Genomic DNA, 20,054 nt, shown 5'->3' on the forward strand with positions numbered 1-20,054 from the left:
GGATAAATATCCTACAAACTTCACTAGACAAAAGTCCTACAAATGCTATGAATGCATGATGCGCAACACCACATAAAATACGACCACGACTAATCAAAACGCATAATCATTCATTATACATCATCACATGATTCATATTACACACATCATTATAACATCATCAATTAATCATGTTATTCATACCTCATCACATGTTTTGTACATACATACATCATCATAGTAACATTACACATCATAGTACACAAGTCAAGTAACGACATGACATAGCTAAATCAATTCATAATAGAAAACGTTACATATTGGTATATAACCACATGGCCTCATCACCTATTCATAGGTAAAATAATCATCATCATCACAACATTATCATATAATCATAAGGAAAACACACCTCAAGTAATATCATGACGTGGTTACGTCAATTCATAGCGGAGAGCATACTTACTATGTTATCACTACATCGTCTCATCACTCAATCCTAATACATGTTATATAAAACTAAATCCTATGATTCATTTCATTTTACCAGGATATAGTTTATTGTATTAGCTTTCCAACGCTTCGAACGACGCATCAAATGGAGTTCGGAAACTCAAGTTATGGCCTTTACAAAATTTTGATTCTGACTCTATTCGCCCGACGAATGGGATGGCTCGCCTGGTGAATCAAGGTAGTAGCTAAACCTCTCGAACCACTCTCCTAGTGATTCCTCGTTTGCCCGAAAAATTTGACAGCACAACAAACTTGAAAGTGTGATTTTCACTGTTGGAGGCCTTTTGTACCTCCGAATTCGATTTCGTAGAAAGCCCCAGTTTCACAATTTGAAATCCTACGATTATATAACATTTATAACAGCCTATAATACATATTTATAGGTCCTAACCTCATACATCCATCAAGGATTCATCCATCCATATATTCAAATAATGATTTTCACCAATTTCTTCAATCTTCATCCTAGGTTCATCTATCCAACAAAAACCCCAAATACAACATACAATATCTAGACCCTAAATCAATTATAATAGTAATTATAAACTCCCCTTACCTTATATTGTATTTATCTTTGATTCCCGTCGTATTATCTCTACGAATTCCTCCATGTTCTTCGTGCCCTAACTCTTTCTCTTTGCCTCTTCTCTAAACTTTGATCGTACAAAATGAATCATTCTTCCCTCTTTTCTCTTTTTACCCCTAGGACCCCTAATATGGCTTTCCTATTTTTCCCTTCACTTAACCTCTTATAATTTACTATTTCGCCCTTATCATCTCTAACACCAATATTATTCTATTTTACTAATTAAAATAATTCCACTTATTATTCTAATTATTATAAATTATTCTAAAATACTCCAAAATTCCTCAATACACCTAAGAATCACACAAATCACCACAACATCACATGAATTATCAAAATATCACATAAGTCATCATACCCTCAAACATCACAGATAATCACAAACCATCATAAGGACTCAACATTACATTACATATTCAAATGTTTCACAATAACTCACATAAACATCACATAATCATCATATTCATCAAAACATCATGAATCCTCATAATGACTCACATAAAAACACCAAAGCATCATATATATAGAATATTTCATGATTACTTGTATATTCATGCCAAATTAATTAAGTGAATAATTAATCTAAATTTCTGGGTGTTACATCGGGTATGCATGCTCTGATCTTTACTCCCCTATTAGGATCGTCCCTAAGGAGGATGATCTCGAAGTCCTCGTCGACGATAGGACGAAGGGGGTTTGCGCACTCTTGGTCGCTGGTGTCGCTACCGCGAAAAATAACAGAGTCGCCACTAACATATTTATCCTGAAAAGGAAGGGAATGCCAGCAAACCACGAAACAAAACAACGGTCTCACGACCAGAGAAAAGGGTAAGGGAGTCGGTTACGCGAGGGGAAGGTGCTAGCACCCCTCGCGCCCATCGTACTCGATGGTATCCACGCTAGTGTCTAAATCTATGGGTGTGTAACAAATCTACGCTAATCTGGACTAAAATGAATGCAAAATGTAGGGAAAGAAAGGATTATGCTCGCACGGGCCCTACCCTGCTGCCTACGTATCTGCTTTGCAGAATCAGAGCTACCGTAGCTCGGCTAACTAGTTTCTATTTGTTTTGTGTTTTTTAGGTGAACGACTTACATTCGCACTCTGTTGCTCGACCTTTGGAGACTTATGCTAGGAATAGAGCGGAAATAACAAGTTCTTAAGAAAAGAAAATCAAAGAGTGTGGTTTGCGTTTTAAAGGATGCATGAGGAAAACCTAAGCTAAGGGGGGAAAGCTTGCTACCTAATGTTATCATACAAAGGGTACAAGTCTAAACTAGCCTATCAACCTACGGGGAGAGACGAAAGCAAACAAACCAATGGCACTGGCCGAATGGTGGAAAAGCGGTCCCGCCATAGCCAAGGGGAGTAACTCAGCCCAAGTCAACCAAGCATTAGACCTCGCGAAAATGATCGGGCCATAGACAAGAGGAGTGAGTCCCTCTCAGCAACCAAGCTGTCACGGATCATAAAGGAAAACGGTGCGTGCGTACACCGAGCATCAACGTCGAGCGACGCGAGCTATAGGAAAGGCGGGGGTCCGGCTACATGAACCCTTTTCCTGACATACTCGATAATAAGATCTTGTGCAGCTTCAGAAACGAGCAATGCGTAGCGTGCGCTTACTGAACGGACTCGATGAGACTAGGCGGGGGTTGATTGCTAACCCTTTCCGCATGCCTTCCATGAGGACTTAACGGAGTGCCATATAGGACTTATTACACCGTGACTCCCTGCCGCAAAGCACAAATGTAAACACACCAACAAAAACAGAGCCTCTTTCGAGGGCTTGGCCAGATGCATGTCTAAGTCCTACTTCTCATGTTATAGGATGATGCGGAAAGCGGTAAAAGGGACCAGGAGACAATACCGAACGGATAGCAAATTCGCAATGAGCTAGCAAGCGTAAGCAGAGAAGTCCGAAATACTTCGTGTAAGCTAGTACCAAGCAAAGTCAGTCAGAAAGCGTCGTCGTGAAAATAAATCACAAACGACATGTGGCACGTGTCGAGCATAACCACACAAACCTGCAAGAGAACACAAGCCAGGCAATACAGAAATATACATCTCAATGAATGAGAGATCAGGTGAATCGGATCGGGAATAAGTTTGTGTCCCACAAATAAAGTGGAACACGACGCAAATCAATCGCACCAGAAGCGAATTCGTATCCCACAAAAAAAGTGGAACACGAAGCAAATCGAATCGCAATCGAAGGCGATCTCAAAGTACCTCGCACATCTCAACAAACAAATCAGTAGTAACACGAAAGCCCGCTATAGAAAATACTAGCAATTAAGTTCTAATTAAATTCTAAAACAAAATCTGACAAGAGCAAATTGTTTTTTGTGACATTTTTATCTAACAAATAATAGAACAAAACATTAAATCTAACACGGAAAATAGTACATGTTTTTATTATTTTTTATCATGTTAAAATCTAACAAAAACTATTGATTTTTATGCTTTATTATCATGTCAAAATATAGCAAAAATATCAATGATTTCATTTATTTATTATGCTAACAATATTAGAAAACAATATAGTAAAACAACTAAGCAAGACCAAGTACATGGGGGGTTTAAAATTGAAATTAGTGGTGCCACCAATAAAACTGGCGCAAGGCCCAAGCTGATGAGGCCCAAGGAATTGTTTCCGTGTTTGCAAAATTCTGTCCAAAAACGGAGCAAAAGGCCTAGGTAGGGGTTCATGCAGCAAGCCCAATGAATTTGATCCACACAGATTTTCATGTTAACTTTTCAGATTTTTTCCTTAATCTCAACTCAGAACAACAATTAATTCCAGATTTTCCTTTTAATTCCCAATTAAAAAACAATTATACCATTAATTTCTGTCAATTAACACTAAAACACAAAAGCAGGAGATAATCATATGAAAAGGAATTAGGTCAAAATGAGATTACCACGCTTCCCCTTTCCTTCTTCGTGTGCGACGGAGAACGGTGACGACGTCCTCCTCCGATCTCGTTCTGCCTCACCGCTCTCTCATATCTCCGATTCAATCTCCGATCGGTTCTCTCTCCTTCTTCTCCGATCAAATTCCCGCCTCGTCTCTCGTCTCAACCTCTCTCGAATCTCCGCTCTTAGACTCTCGATTTTGTCTTGAGCTTCATTCAGATTCCTCTCTGTTGATGGTGATGTTGCAATTGTAGTTGATTATGCAGTGGTTGTTGAAGTGACACGAATTGGAGGTCGTTGCGTTGTGGATGCCGTAGGTGATGAGGTTATTGAAGGTCGAATCCGTTGAAGGTTTAACGACGAGTACGTGCTTGAAATTGTTTGTGGTTCAATGGAGAAGATGGCATGATTATGCAAAATCGATGAACAATGATTATGGTGAAGATCGAAGAGTTGAATGGAACTGATGAAGAACGAATCTAGTGAATCCAATCAGAGAGAGTTTGTTGCCTTCTATTAAAGGTGAATTACTCTCCTTCTTCTCTTACACTTTTCTGTTACATTCCCCTCCAATTCTGTTTCAACTTTTGGTTATGTGATTGCAGTGACATTGTAGAATCGGGCGTGGAGATTTGACGCAGATGTGTTGTTATTGGAGTCGATTCTGAGCGTGAATCCGTAGTTTTGTGGTTCGATTTCTTCTTCTTCCGATTCAATTTTCACTTCTGTCTGTTTGTTGTGGTAACGATGCGTGAAGATAATGATTCACGGTGATGTTGAAGTGGTTCTTCTGCCGATTGTCAAGAGTGCAGGGAGAGAATCCTTGGTGGAGAGTGAAGAGAAATCGAAAGAGAAGCAGTTTGAGATTGAAGGTTGAGATTGAGCTTGAAGATGATGAATTGGTCAGGGAAAGTTTGTTACCGGTGAGTCACAGTTTTTTACGTTCTTTTCTCTCTTTTTCTGTTACCGATTGAATGATGGTTGAAGATTGGAGAGTTTTTGTGAAGCTTTTTGTGAGTTTCCTGGAGAATTCGTGAAGAGAATTGATGGTGAATCGAAAAGTTTGTTACGTGTTGAGATTGAAGTGAGGTGATCAAAATTGAGAGGTTCTTGAAGTTTGTTGAAGCTTTTGTGAATGAAGATGGAGGGAGTCAAAAGTTTGTTACGATTCGGTTCCAGGTGAGTTCTGTTATCAATCCCCTCCTTTGTTCTGTTACGATTCTTGTTATATGTTGAAGATTGAATCCCTCCTTTTGTTATGATTCTTTTGAGTTGGAATTCTCTGTTAGCTTTTCTTCTGAACCGGTTTCGGTTTTCTTTTCCATGTGCAGACTCCGTTTATTTGTTCTTGCAAGGGGCGGTTTTATGGCAGGGTGCTGAACCGTTTTTTCTCTTTGTTTGTGCAGGTCTGATTCGGTTTATCTGCAGTCGAACCGATGCGGTTTGAGTTACGGTTCAACTACTTAATAGTTTTCGTGCCGGTTTTCAGGTGGATGCTATTTTGGCAAACTTGTTCAATTACTTTGTAGGTGTGACTTGAAGGCGGAAGTTGCAAGCTGCTGGTTTATTTTGTGGACGGTTCTGTTGAAGTGTGGTGAAATAGGATAAGAACAATGGACTAGGAATATTCTTGTATACCTTTTGTAACTTTTGTTTTTTCTAATGGATATGTATTGTGATTGTGATGGATGATTGTAATGGATGTTTGTATGGACATTTGAATGGGGGTAATGAACATTTGAATTTTTATCTTGTATTGAACATATTTGAAACTCGAGTCTCGAAACTTGTGTACCGAAAAACATATGAATAAATCTTCCACTTTAGCAAGCTTGAATTAATTCTCGACAAATCATGAGCTTAAGAACTTGAATCCAATCAATTAATCTCAAACACAAATTTGAATTCATGGAATCACTTAATCAACTTCAAACCCAAATCAACTTGCATTCTTAATGTACTCCTAACTTCAGTCTCAAATCCACTCACATTATAAACAACAAGTCATAAGCAACGAAGAGAGCAAACAATTGCCTTGATCACCACTTTATTTCTTTATTCCACGATTCACACGGCTTCAATCCAACATAACGGTAACGCATTGAGGAATCCTCGAAGAAGAGAAGAGTTGAAACACTTAAGAACCTCTTAGCATGAAATCCAATGAATCTTAGATTAATTAACGATTGCAAACACCACATATAAGAAACTATTTATTATTTTTATTTGATTTTCGGACGACGAAATAAACGTCGTTGATAATGTATGGCACGAATAAAGAGGGCAAATTTTGGGGTGCAACTGCTGGCCGTTGCGGACGACGAGGCTTCATGCTCTTTCTGATCTCTGAAGGTGTCTATGAAGAACTGGTTGTCGAGCTGCTAGAGAGAGACAATTTGCTTTTGCTCGGTGCGTTGATGGAGTTCAGTCCCTTTGACGCGACTTCAAATCATCTTCTTGCTGCCTCGATATCCTGTGTAGGGTGATGACGAGGCCCGTTTAGGTGTAATACTTCATTTTCAGACGGACCATGGAGGGCACGACAGTCAAATTAGTAAGAGTGGGTCTCTTGAGGATACATTGGTATAGAGACGGGAAATCTATCACCAAGAATTGAACTTTGATAGATCTTGCCCTCTCGGAAGCTCCAAAGGTGACAATAAGCTCTACGTAGCCCCAAGGTTTAGTGACGACACCGTTGAAACCCAGCAGGTTAGAGCCTACATAGGCTGTCAGATGGGTCTCGCCAAGATGAAGGGTCTAAAAGAGTTGTGAATACATGATATCCACCAAGCTCCCCTAATCGAACAAGATTCGACGCTCATTGAAGTTCGCCATTCGAGCACAGACCAGCAAGAGATGCTCGCATTGGGGGATTCACCTGGGAGTTCCTCCATGTAGAATGCTATTGGGTGGAATTCTTGGTCAATGTCATTGTGATCAAATCCTCGAATTTTCTCTTCACGGATCCGACCATCATTGTGTTTCCTCCATCGCACGATATAACCATTGTTGAGGGGATGTTTTCCCAAGGGTTGTGCATGGCCATATAGATGGGAAATGCTGCCTCGTCGGGGACGTAAAAGTCCTCGAGGCGGGTGATGCTTAGCACCACAAGCATGGACCCACCTTTTGCTGGAGTTTTCTCTTCGACACTCTTGGTTTCTTTGGCTTTCAGGTGAGCATCGTCCCTCTTCTTGAAGTACTATTTCAGATGCCCGTCCCTAATCAGAATCTCTATGGCATCCTTAAGGTGGATGCAGTCCTCAGTGTTGTGCTTGTAACACCCTAAATCTACCCGATAAATTATACGGAAAATCAGAGTATAAATTCCAAAAAAAATCATTTGAGGTATCACATATTAGTCATTTCACAAACAGTTATGGCTTATTTGCCTTCGCATAGATACATAGCACATAAATTTAAAACGATAATCAAATCATTACTAAAAATCACTTTGTTTAAATTCAATAATTAACTCGCAGCGGAATCAACAAACTTCATAAATATTCAAATCAAGTCGTAGCATCATTGCACGGTAACTTTAAGTTACAATTTAAACCAAAACCATATAAAAATTCAGCAAAAGAAATAATAATTAAAATAATCGTTTTATCCCCCGAGTGCTACCTATCAGAGCAAGACACCAACTCGACTAACAACAACTAAAGACTTCATAAAATCACTTCAAAACTTCCACCGCTATCTTGAGTACCTGTCCGTTTCCCACGGTAAGGGAAACATCATTCAGAAGGGGTGAGATATCAAACAATATAAACAGGGTGATGATAAATAGTATATTCAGGTTCAAATTATAATAATTATCGCTTTGTGGTATAATCGTTACCGTCTAGTTTACTTCACCGTTTCAATCAACAACACAAGTCACAATATCTCACATAAGATCATATTCAAAGTTCACAACAAGTCACACAAATTCACGCATCAAAAACACATAACATCATAATCATACAAATGAAATGTGACTCTAACAAATGCGCATGCATGTGGTACCCAGGGCTTCAGCCCCCATCGCCAATTGCCATATAATAGAGGCATCAAAACAGGCATAAGCCTTCGTCGCTGTTTTCCAATCCAGGCCGTCGCTAAAACATGCAAATCATGAGACACTGATGAAATGCAACAAATCAAAAACATCGCAGAACAACATCGCGAGGCATACGCCTATATCACAAACACGTCGCCAAACATCATCACAAAGGCATTCGCCTACATCGCCAAAATATATCTGTAATACGGTGAACTGACTTTTTTAAAATGTTGCGGATAGCAAGAGTCGCCACCGACTTTTATTTTATCCAAATATTAGAAAGGCTAAAAGAACAGGAAAAACCTTTTAAATAAAAATGGGTTCGGGGGGTAATTATGCAAAGGGAAGGTGTAAGGCACCCTTTGCATCCATGGTTCCCCATGGGCTCTTAATTGCTTTGCTCTTTGTTTTCAGAAATGTAAAAGAAAAAGAATATGGACTTTAGCTCGTAAATGAGCGTAGCCATTTTGAAGATTTATGAGAAAGAATATGAAAGATTTTTAGAGCAAGGCAAAGCAATTGGGGGCAATTACCTTATAGTTTGAAAAAGGAGTACTTTTAGCCTTTCAGGGTGAAAGGGTCTATCCTTGCCATGAGAGGGCAGGAAGCCTTTCATTTGGAGGTTGAAGGGTCATCGAGAGTTCGTTCGCCATAAGACTGTCCCATGCCATAGAGAGGCAGGTAGTTTAAGGGAAGAATCAGAATAGCCTTTCGTAGGCAGCCAGAGGATACCTCAGCCTTTTCGTAGGCAACTTCCGAGGGTCGAGATCATGTTTAGTGTATCGAAGGCAACATCATTAGGGACCCATGATCTTAGTCGAGGCAACATGGCTGAGTTATCCTCGTATTCGAGGGACTGGCTATTCTGCAAAAAAACACAAGGCAACAGGCAGCAAAGAGGTTACCCTAAAAGTGTGCGTGTGTGCACCAATCACGTGATCAGTTCAGAATATATTATCTTATAATGATTAAGTGATGCTAATTTGATTCAGGGTTGCACTCTCTAAAGTTACTAACCACGACAATTAATATTAACAGTAATTACGGGGAAGGGGAAAATGAAACCAGCGGAGGAAATGGGAATTGAAACCAGCGGGATAAGAATGCCATAGGTCTAACACAAGTAATAAATAAGATCAAGGTTTAGGGTTATCGATACTCGAGGCTTTGGCAATTGGCAAACCCTGAAAGGTGGGAAAAATAGAAAGCAAAATAGGGTGAGTGCATTATTAGTTCGGAGGCAAACATTACTAACCCTAAAAATAAAAAGATAAAGAAATTTAAAATAAATAGATAAATAAATATGTACTTAGCTTCGAATTTGATCTGATATGGTTGACAGTCGGAAGGCATTTGAGAAGTAACCCTGAAAAGAATACACCAGAAAAAAACAACATTTTTAGTGTATGGCATGATCATCGTAAACACTGATTAGGGCACAAATTGAATAAAATAACATAAACGATTTAATTAATTATTGGTCTCGCGACCTAATTAATTAAATCAGACACACAGGTATTTTTTATGAATTTTTTAGAGTTAAGAAAAAAATAAAAATAAAATATATATGAGTTTAAAAAACAAGCAATTAAATATGAATTAAATAAGAAGAATAAATATGCCATTAAAATAAATAAGTGATTAAATATTAAATATATGAATAAAATATTAAGAAAATAAAATATAAATAAATAAAACAAAATAAGTATAATAAAGAAAAAGGATATATAAATTAAAACAAAAGTAAAGGAATAATTTATTTATTTAGTAGAGAAAACAAAACAAATAAATAATAAAAAAGATAGGAAGTATGTATTTTATATAAAATATAAATATAAATATAAAGAAAATAGACTTCATATAATAACAAAGAAAAAAAATTGAAGAATACTCAGCTAGATCGAGTGTGGTGCGCGCTGAGAGTCTATGGTGGACGTGCGGCTTCAAGAGCGTTAGATTGATCCATCTGGAGATCTGATGGCTGGTAGCGTAAAGGCGTATGGTAACACGTGCATCTTAATGCGTTGGATCCAGCTGGTCTAAATTTGAAAACACGCGCGCGGCTTGACCAACCAGGGAAAGACACGTATTGTCTTCTTCCTTGGAATTTCTGAAATAGACTTTTTATAGAGCTCGTTGTGCATACGCTGCAAATGTAACACCCTCCTAAACCCCACGGCAATTTAAATAAATTTATTCAGAGTACATGAAATAAGGGTGCCACAATTCGAAATAAATTTAAAACATCGTTCAGTCATGTCATGCATTCACTGAGGCAATTCTCATTAATTAAAAACAATTCATGTCAACACAGCGGAAATAATTCAACAGATTAAGTTTAACATCTTTAAAACTTATCCTCCAAAACATCAAAACATAACCAGAGTTATAAAACATAAACTCTAAACATCGCGTCCCCAGTGTTACAAATATCAGAGCATGACACCTGACGCTAACTAAACAACTGACTCATGAGCTAATCCTCACCGAGTCGAACAGGCGCTATCCTCAATCTGAAAATGATCAACAGTAAGGGTGAGTCTCATTCACAATTAAACAATGTTATCAGTTCATAAACGATAGAACATCGACAGTATAATATTCACCCAAGATCAACATGTATTCAGGCAAGTTTCATCATCATAAACAACCAACACATCATCAATATTTTATAACACTGGAAAACATCCAATCATGTTATAAAATCATGCATATGAATGCAACTGACACTATGCATGTGGTACCAAAATTCGTGAATCACATTCACAGGACTTCTCTCTATGATACTGCCCTTCAAGTCGCTCACACCCCACATGGCACACGACTAACCTCATCGCTCACACCCCCATGGGCACACGATGACTGCTTACTAATCTCCGCACAATGGGAATTAGCCACCAACGATCCACTCATCAACGGGATCCAATGCAAATGATTTATGAATGAACGCACACATGTCACATACTTATATCATCACCGATCTGATGCTTAACATCGTCTCATTTCGTCTCACCAATATTATCACAAACAAGTATGTACATGTCCAAGCATCATTCAATCATTCACATACGTTCACCACAATCAACATATTAATATTAACAGCATATTAATAATTCACAAATCATCAATCATCACCACAATCATACATTGTTACATCTATCATCATTGCACACAATGTAATGAATTTCCAAAGCAACCCAATAGTATAATCACGAAACATGCATCATCTACGACATGTTATATACCAACATCACTCAAGGGATATCATAGTCCAATCACCAATACAAATACAATTACATGTCATTTTCAAAACCACATAATAATTAAATTATCTAGTGCTAATTAATTTATTTTAATCATAAAGAGCATTTCATTAGTTTCGTAACGCTTCAAACGGCACCCAAAACAGACTTACGGATCAAAAGTTATGAGTTTTATAAAAACAAGTATTTTTCAAAAATGTACAGCGGTAACCGATTACCCAAACACCACTAATCGGTTACTGAAGTTCAAAACCCCAAATTTGCTGTTTTTACTATGGGTAATCGATTACACCCCTTTCGGTAACCGATTACCTCGTACCTGCAACCCAAAAACCAGTTTTCAGCACCTTAAATCTCCCCAAACATCCTCCAATCGAACCAATACGATTGTATACGAAAAACAGAGGGATTTCACATGCAATATGAGTTATATCATCAACCAAACAACACTTTTAACATCAACAATCACTACCAACAAGTAATCACACAAAGTTCACAAAATTGAACCTAAATACTAAAACCTCAACCTAGAACATATTCTCTATCGAATCAATAGTATACGATTTCAATCCTAACGCCTACGACCCGATAATAGAGGTTAACCGGAAGAGTCCCCCCTTACCTTAGAGTTTGGGATCCTTGAAGCTCTCTTCCTCTTCTTCTCTTCTGTCGCACTTTCACGTTCTCTGCGTTCTCCCAAATGCACTTGTGTTTCTCTTCTTCCAAAACTCTTGTTTTATGAAAAACACAACATAGCTTTAGTAAAGGCCTTATTTCTTGCACCCCCTTTCTCACTAACTACAACACTGACCCATTACTACATATTCCAATTTTATTATTTTAATCACCGCATAATTACATAAATCCAATTAATTAAATTAAAATCTAATTAATTAATAAATATAAAATATGGGGTGTTACAACTCTCCCCCACTAAAAGAGTTTTCGTCCTCGAAAACATACTTCAAGTGAGTAGTTCCGGATAGGAGTCCTTCATCTGACTCTCCAGTTCCCAGGTAAAATTTACCTAGTCGATCCTTAAAATTCGTCTGACATAACCAACATAAAGCATGTCTCATGCATTCAATCTCAACTCTTTCGTCGCATATGACCCTCCATAGGTGTACCACTCGTTATCCCTCCAAAAGGTTAACAACAGTGGAATAATTGAGGTACAACCCACACAATACGCCCAATGACTGAATAAGACATGAATAGTCAACCAAACACGTACTCATAGTTGTACACTATCCTTCATCTTACCATCTCAAAATCAAATTCATTTTCAAACCGAAAGAGAACCCAACGTCCACGTCCGCAAGATGTGTAGTATTTCTTTAACCTCCCTATCATAGAAATTATACATACGCATTAGGATCCCATCCTAGAAAGCGGGATCAAAACCTCATTTAGGACAAGGATCTTTCCACAATCCTATCCGCCCTTCTCAATATCCCACTACTTAATAGCACTGTTATCATGACATTAACTTATCTGCATCTGCCAACAAGGTCGTCACTCAACACTAATATAGATTTCCGCTACACATGTCTGTGTAATATCATTCCTTATCCATAGCATGATTACACCCGTTCGACACTACAGTAATGCATTCCGTCTACTGAACGTACCATTCTTAAACATACCTTCCCGTCTGAGCAATAAATTGTTTTCACCAACTGCTTCCTTCAAGAATTCAATAAGCATATCCCTATACCATTTAATTCCAATTATCTGACTCCTCTTAAGTCACACCATCAATTATCCAACACGTTACATTCCGCTTTTGCTGCACTATTCTGATTACTCGTTACAACCATCATTACCAATTAGACTTCTGAGTTATACCCAACTCTGGCCCTCTTTACTCATTCGTTCAAGAATCATTCTTTACCATCCATGGTACTAGTCCACCACTCATCAATACTTACTCGCACTCAAAAACAAATTTCTGATTCACTTCATCTATTAAACATTCCAACCATCGGAATGAGTGCACACAAGTAGTTATAATTACACTCATCTGCCTCAATATACCATTGCTTACAAAATAGCTCAAACTGATTCTCACTCTTCTCTAAGAATTAAATCAACTTCATCCTTCCTAAAGTATAATTCTTCATTATATCTGGAAATCTACAATAACGCTTTACAACAGCACAAAATTATTATAGCATCATATAGTATCAACTCATCGTCTTCACTTTGCCGAATACATACTCGTTAACTACGTACAACCACAATAACATACTCATCATCTCAGAAATTATTCAAAAGAGTCCTAATCTTCCGGCACGACATCCTTACATCCACAATCCTCCAAGTCAAACATACAGATCAAGGCCTATCCTTCATGTAGGCTTCCAACATATTAGTCCTTTACTATCCGTGAGTAGCACTCATAACCACTGCGATACATCACGTTTTCGCTGCGCAACTCTGATTACCCGTCTTAAGTCATCATCCAATATATTGCACTCTTTCATATTCACTTCTTCATAAGTTCACACAACATAATAAGTGATTATTCTCATGGCTTAATATTCATCACATCTTATACCATTAAGGTAACAAAACAAGCTCATCTCATTTATATGATTCCGCCTACTATCAACAAGAGATTAAGGGTGATCAAGTCCTCAATTTGTCAATAGATAGTCGGCAACCATATTTAAGCATAAACCGTCGTTACTACATAATAGTGTCCTTTCCAAGTTTGCACCCAAACTCATTAACATCGTCATAGTCCAATAATTCACCTTGAGTCTTTACAACTCGCACACTTCCCTCTTATTGGATCTTGTCGGTGAGACACCAACGTCCAAACATTTTACACAATCCGCTTCATAGTCGCTTAGCATCACACACTTGTTAAGTACTTCCAAACTTCATAATCACTAATATACTCGTACATTACTATTCATCTCGTTCCAAATCAAAATCCTCATCTTCGCAAAAGACCGCGATAATATTCATAACTCGAGATTTTAATCTAAATCCCATGACATCTTTCGCGTCCAAATATCATTCCACTCAGAATTTCCACAAAGTCTTCCTCACATCAATAGGTGTTAGAAATTCTCTACAATTCTTCTTTTATACCTGTCGTTACTTTGGCATCACAATTACGACTTCAACTGTTCCCAAAGTTTGTTTCACCTTTCCTACTAATTCACTCTTCACTAAAATCCATCGGCACTCAAATCATCTTTATTATCGAACATCTCATCAACTTATTCATCAACAACATGTTCTACTCAACGTCGTTTCAACCAATCGCGGCAGTAGGCATTCTTATTCCACAAGTTTCACACTTTCGTAACCGACTTTAAAATATCTCCTCATAGGATCACCTCTACTGTATTTATAACTCTTCCATAAGGTAGAACATAATTTTACCTCTTCGTAGGCTCAAACGGTACATTAATCCGACACTCGGAACTCAAGATATGAATTTTCCAATCATTACCCGAAAAGGCAACACCGACGCCATGCAGCGACACTCTAAACGATACCTCCAAAACCCCTCAAATGGTATATTCAATTCTTAAAATTACTTCTCGACAAACCCTCTAATTATTCCTTCAATCTGTTGAACACTGACACTGACATCCCGTGTAGTACCAATAAACAAGTCTAGTTCTAAGAACAAGAGTAACCGCAACTTCACCTCTTTCCAACATCATCATGTTGCAATTAAATATGTTACAGCTGCTGCAACCATTTTTATAACAAATTTCATCTCGTTAGCTTTCCGTCACTTCAAACGGAACTCAAATCGGATGTCCAGAACTCCAGTTATGAATTTTTGAAGTTCTGCAGCTATTCAGCAATTTTCCTGCGTTTTGCTTACGAAAATCTCACTCCAAAACTCATTCTCTTCAACTTGATCACATTCCAAACAGCCCCTTATCATATCTTTTCACTTCCAAACATTCTTATAACTTGAGCAACACATCCCATTGCCGAAGTGCGATTTATGAAACATTACGACTGCAATCCTCTTTGCAACTTGCAGTTGAACCTCTTCCGAGACGCAAGGCTACTCAACTGACAACTTCGCAGCCCCTCGGCAGAGCTGATACATTGCAACTTTCTAATTTTCCTCTCCTACAGATAATCATCAATTGCATATAATCATACTCCCTCAAGATGCTCAAACTTAATTATCATCCAAGTCCTAATTCCAAGTCACCTTCAATTCGGGAAACAACAAACTCTAACAACGCTTGCACCGTTGCCAACAACGGCCTACTGAATCAATCATCTTACAACTGAAACATAAACGAGAAGCGAAGCTTCTCTCCCACTTGTTTCAAACCAACTTCCGCAACAAATAACCAAGTACCGACAGTGATTCACTCACATGTCGCGTACCCAGGGATAATATGCCGACAGTATTCAACTGTCGTGCAACTCAACTGACTCGACAATTGGCCGGACGGACCGACCTGCTTTGATACCACTATTGTAACACCCACCTAAACCCCGCGGCAATTTAAATAAATTTATTCAGAGTACATGAAATAAGGGTGCCACAATTCGAAATAAATTTAAAACATCGTTCAGTCATGTCATGCATTCACTGAGGCAATTCTCATTAATTAAAAACAATTCATGTCAACACAGCGGAAATAATTCAACAGATTAACTTTAACATCTTTAAAACTTATCCTCCAAAACATCAAAACATAACCAGAGTTATAAAACATAAACTCTAAACATCGCGTCCCCAGTGTTACAAATATCAGAGCATGACACCTGACGCTAACTAAACAACTGACTCATGAGCTAATCCTCACCGAGTTGAACAGCCGCTATCCTCAATCTGAAAATGATCAACAGTAAGGGTGAGTCTCATTCACAATTAAACAATGTTATCAGTTCATAAACGATAGAACATCAACAGTATAATATTCACCCAACATCAACATGTATTCAGGCAAGTTTCATCATCATAAACAACCAACACATCATCAATATTTTATAACACTGGAAAACATCCAATCATGTTATAAAATCATGCATATGAATGCAACTGACACTATGCATGTGGTACCAAAATTCGTGAATCACATTCACAGGACTTCTCTCTATGATACTGCCCTTCAAGTCGCTCACACCCCACATGGCACACGACTAACCTCATCGCTCACACCCCCATGGGCACACGATGACTGCTTACTAATCTTCGCGCAATGGGAATTAGCCACCAACGATCCACTCATCAACGGGATCCAATGCAAATGATTTATGAATGAACGCACACATATCACATACTTATATCATCACCGATCCGATGCTTAACATCGTCTCATTTCGTCCCACCAATATTATCACAAACAAGTATGTACATGTCCAAGCATCATTCAATCATTCACATACGTTCACCACAATCAACATATTAATATTAACAGCATATTAATAATTCACAAATCATCAATCATCACCACAATCATACATTGTTACATCTATCATCATTGCACACAATGTAATGAATTTCCAAAGCAACCCAACAGTATAATCACGAAACATGCATCACCTACGACATGTTATATACCAACATCACTCAAGGGATATCATAGTCCAATCACCAATACAAATACAATTACATGTCATTTTCAAAACCACATAATAATTAAATTATCTAGTGCTAATTAATTTATTTTAATCATAAAGAGCATTTCATTGGTTTCGTAACGCTTCAAACGGCACCCAAAACGGACTTACGGATCAAAAGTTATGAGTTTATAAAAACAAGTATTTTTCAAAAACGTACAGCGGTAACCGATTACCCAAACACCAGTAATCGGTTACTGAAGTTCAAAACCCCAAATTTGCTGTTTTTACTATGGGTAATCGATTACACCTCTTTCGGTAACCGATTACCTCGTACCTGCAACCCAAAAACCAGTTTTCAGCACCTTGAATCTCCCCAAACATCCTCCAATCGAACCAATACGATTGTATACGAAAAACAGAGGGATTTCACATGCAATATGAGTTATATCATCAACCAAACAACACTTTTAACATCAACAATCACTACCAACAAGTAATCACACAAAGTTCACAAAATTGAACCTAAATACTAAAACCCCAACCTAGAACATATTCTCTATCGAATCAATAGTATACGATTTCAATCCTAACGCCTACGACCCGATAATAGAGGTTAACCGGAAGAGTCCCCCCTTACCTTAGAGTTTGGGATCCTTGAAGCTCTCTTCCTCTTCTTCTCCTCTGTCGCACTTTCACGTTCTCTGCGTTCTCCCAAATGCACTTGTGTTTCTCTTCTTCCAAAACTCTTGTTTTATGAAAAACACAACATAGCTTTAGTAAAGGCCTTATTTCTTGCACCCCCTTTCTCACTAACTACAACACTGACCCATTACTACATATTCCAATTTTATTATTTTAATCACCGCATAATTACATAAATCCAATTAATTAAATTAAAATCTAATTAATTAATAAATATAAAATATGGGGAGTAACAGCAAAATCCTCATACCTACCATACCTGTGCATCACGAATACAACCAAACAAACACAAAAATTTGGCGCGAGCCATGAATGGATTCGTCTCATTCATACGAATCTGGTGGTACCTGTTTCATGGCTCAATTTGTCCTGGATCAGAAACCCCTAATTATCTCTAACAAACCCTAGCCATGGTGATAGGCCCCAAATGTACACCAAACCACAATTAAACGTCCAGAATCCATCATAACACCATGATAAACATAAATATGCCACTTAAATTCATGTATGATGCATAAAAAATTGTAATCGAAGGAAAGAAAAATCGGACAAACCGTGGGTTACCAAGGTCGATTCTGAGTGTTTGGCTTGCGTGCGACAATTGGAACAGCTTCAATGAACACTAGGGAACGTGTTAGGATGCACAAAAAATTCTGAATCGGCCCTGCAACTCAGAATTGCAGTTTTGATTTCCTTTGACTTTTGCATTTCAGGTTTAGGGCTTTTGGCTGCAAAAAAATTCCCCTTGTGATCTGAGCATGATGTACTTATATAAGAGAGTGGATTAGGGTTGTTACTCTGATTTGAATCTTCAAGAATCAATAATGGGTAATCTCAAAAATTTGATTCATGGAAGTTTCTATATTAGGTCCAATTTCAATCTTTTTGTGATCAATTTGATTTGCACGAATTTGGATGTAATATTGAGATATTGTTATGATTAATGATGATTGAAATTGGTTGGAAATAGAATCAAATCATATTTCTTGCAATTATATGATTTATTTTGATTTTTAATTACTTTTAATATGAATAAAAATTCATAATAAATCACATAATTCAAGAAAATTCGTGGCTATTGATTTTTAGGCTTTAGATAACTTGTGGATCAAGATTGAATCAAAATAACTTGGGCCCATTTACAAAAAATTCCAAGTTTATTCACATTTTTCCCTCCAAAATAGTCCAACTTTGACAAGGTCAATCTCTCTCAATTTTTGAGGTATGAGGGTGTTTTAGGACTTTTTAGAAACCTTAGAGAGTCCTCTAACCAGTGTCTTTGGTCTCTTATCAAAATTATTTTCCATGCTCCTTGTGTGTTCTTTTGAAAAAAGTGATTTTTTTGTTGACTTCTAAAAAGGACCTATAATGTTTTGGTCCATATCTCTCAAATGAAGCATTTTTAGACTTGGCATGTGAGAGACAAAATTGTAGAGAATCAAATTCCCTTCAAAATAAGCTTTGGATGGAAAACTTCTGATGTTCCATGTGAGAGTTATGGCTGGTCAAAGTTCAGTTGACTTTCTCCTATAAAACCCTAATTTAGAAACTTTTTGAATTGTTGATTTTTTATCTTTCCTTGCTGAACTATGATCAATACTTGATCAAATGGTGAATGATACTTCCATATTAGGATCTTGACAAAAAATTAGGAGTTTTGACTTTAATTTGCCCACAGTTGACTTTTAGGTCAACCCAGTCGACTATTGACTTTCTGAACATTTGACTAACCAATCTTTTGAGCTGAGACTTGATACTTGTCATAGAGGTAATGTAAGATACTTTGAGCCATATGGGATGCCTTGGAGCCATTGATTCATTGATTTTTCCTTGAACAAACCAAACCCTAGTTTCTGAGCCTTGTATAGGAGAATGTGTCTTGGAGCTTTATATATTGATTTGAATTTGTATAAGAGAAATAGTATGGGCAAATTTTGGGGTATGACAATATCAATAATTATTGATAAACAATCGTCACCTTAAATCCTGCCCTTCGCAATAATTCACAAAAGCTCATCGCAACATCGCAATATATCACACGACAACTCAACAACAATAATTCATCAAAAATAATTCACGCAAACATCTCCATAATTCACAAAACTCACAAAAATACGTCACGTCGCAACATCACCTAAAACACCGCAAGCACAACGGTTATCGAATTATTCCCGAACACTCCTAATATTATTCTATATTATTAACTTGTAAAAAATTATAACGATATATAATTATAACTCGACAGAGTTTCCAAAGAGCTCTAAACAACTCTACAATAATCCCTACAACTCTAAAGTACCCAAAAATCCTCTACTGATAACTCTTACATATAAGAGTAACACTTATGAACCTAATTAGCTAATGGTCTGACTCAAGTAATAATAAAACAACTCTAATGGGTCAAATACCTTCAATTTTAATCTTTACAGTTCATTAGATTTAACTCTAAACATCTCGGAAGCAACTCTGACAACCCTA

The 20,054-nt window shown here is 37.5% G+C and overlaps 1 long non-coding RNA gene across 1 annotated transcript; it reads left to right on the forward strand.

The window, feature by feature from the left end:
• Positions 1-3,976: 3,976 nt before the first annotated feature.
• Positions 3,977-5,760, forward strand: LOC131638818 (uncharacterized). The gene is made up of 4 exons (XR_009294779.1): positions 3,977-4,921; positions 5,006-5,177; positions 5,330-5,404; positions 5,488-5,760. It is a non-coding gene; the product is annotated as an uncharacterized LOC131638818 (long non-coding RNA).
• The last annotated feature ends 14,294 nt before the right edge of the window (positions 5,761-20,054 follow it).

Source organism: Vicia villosa, unplaced genomic scaffold, assembly GCF_029867415.1.
Source record: "Vicia villosa cultivar HV-30 ecotype Madison, WI unplaced genomic scaffold, Vvil1.0 ctg.002440F_1_1, whole genome shotgun sequence".
In the NCBI taxonomy this organism is placed as follows: Eukaryota; Viridiplantae; Streptophyta; class Magnoliopsida; order Fabales; family Fabaceae; genus Vicia; species Vicia villosa.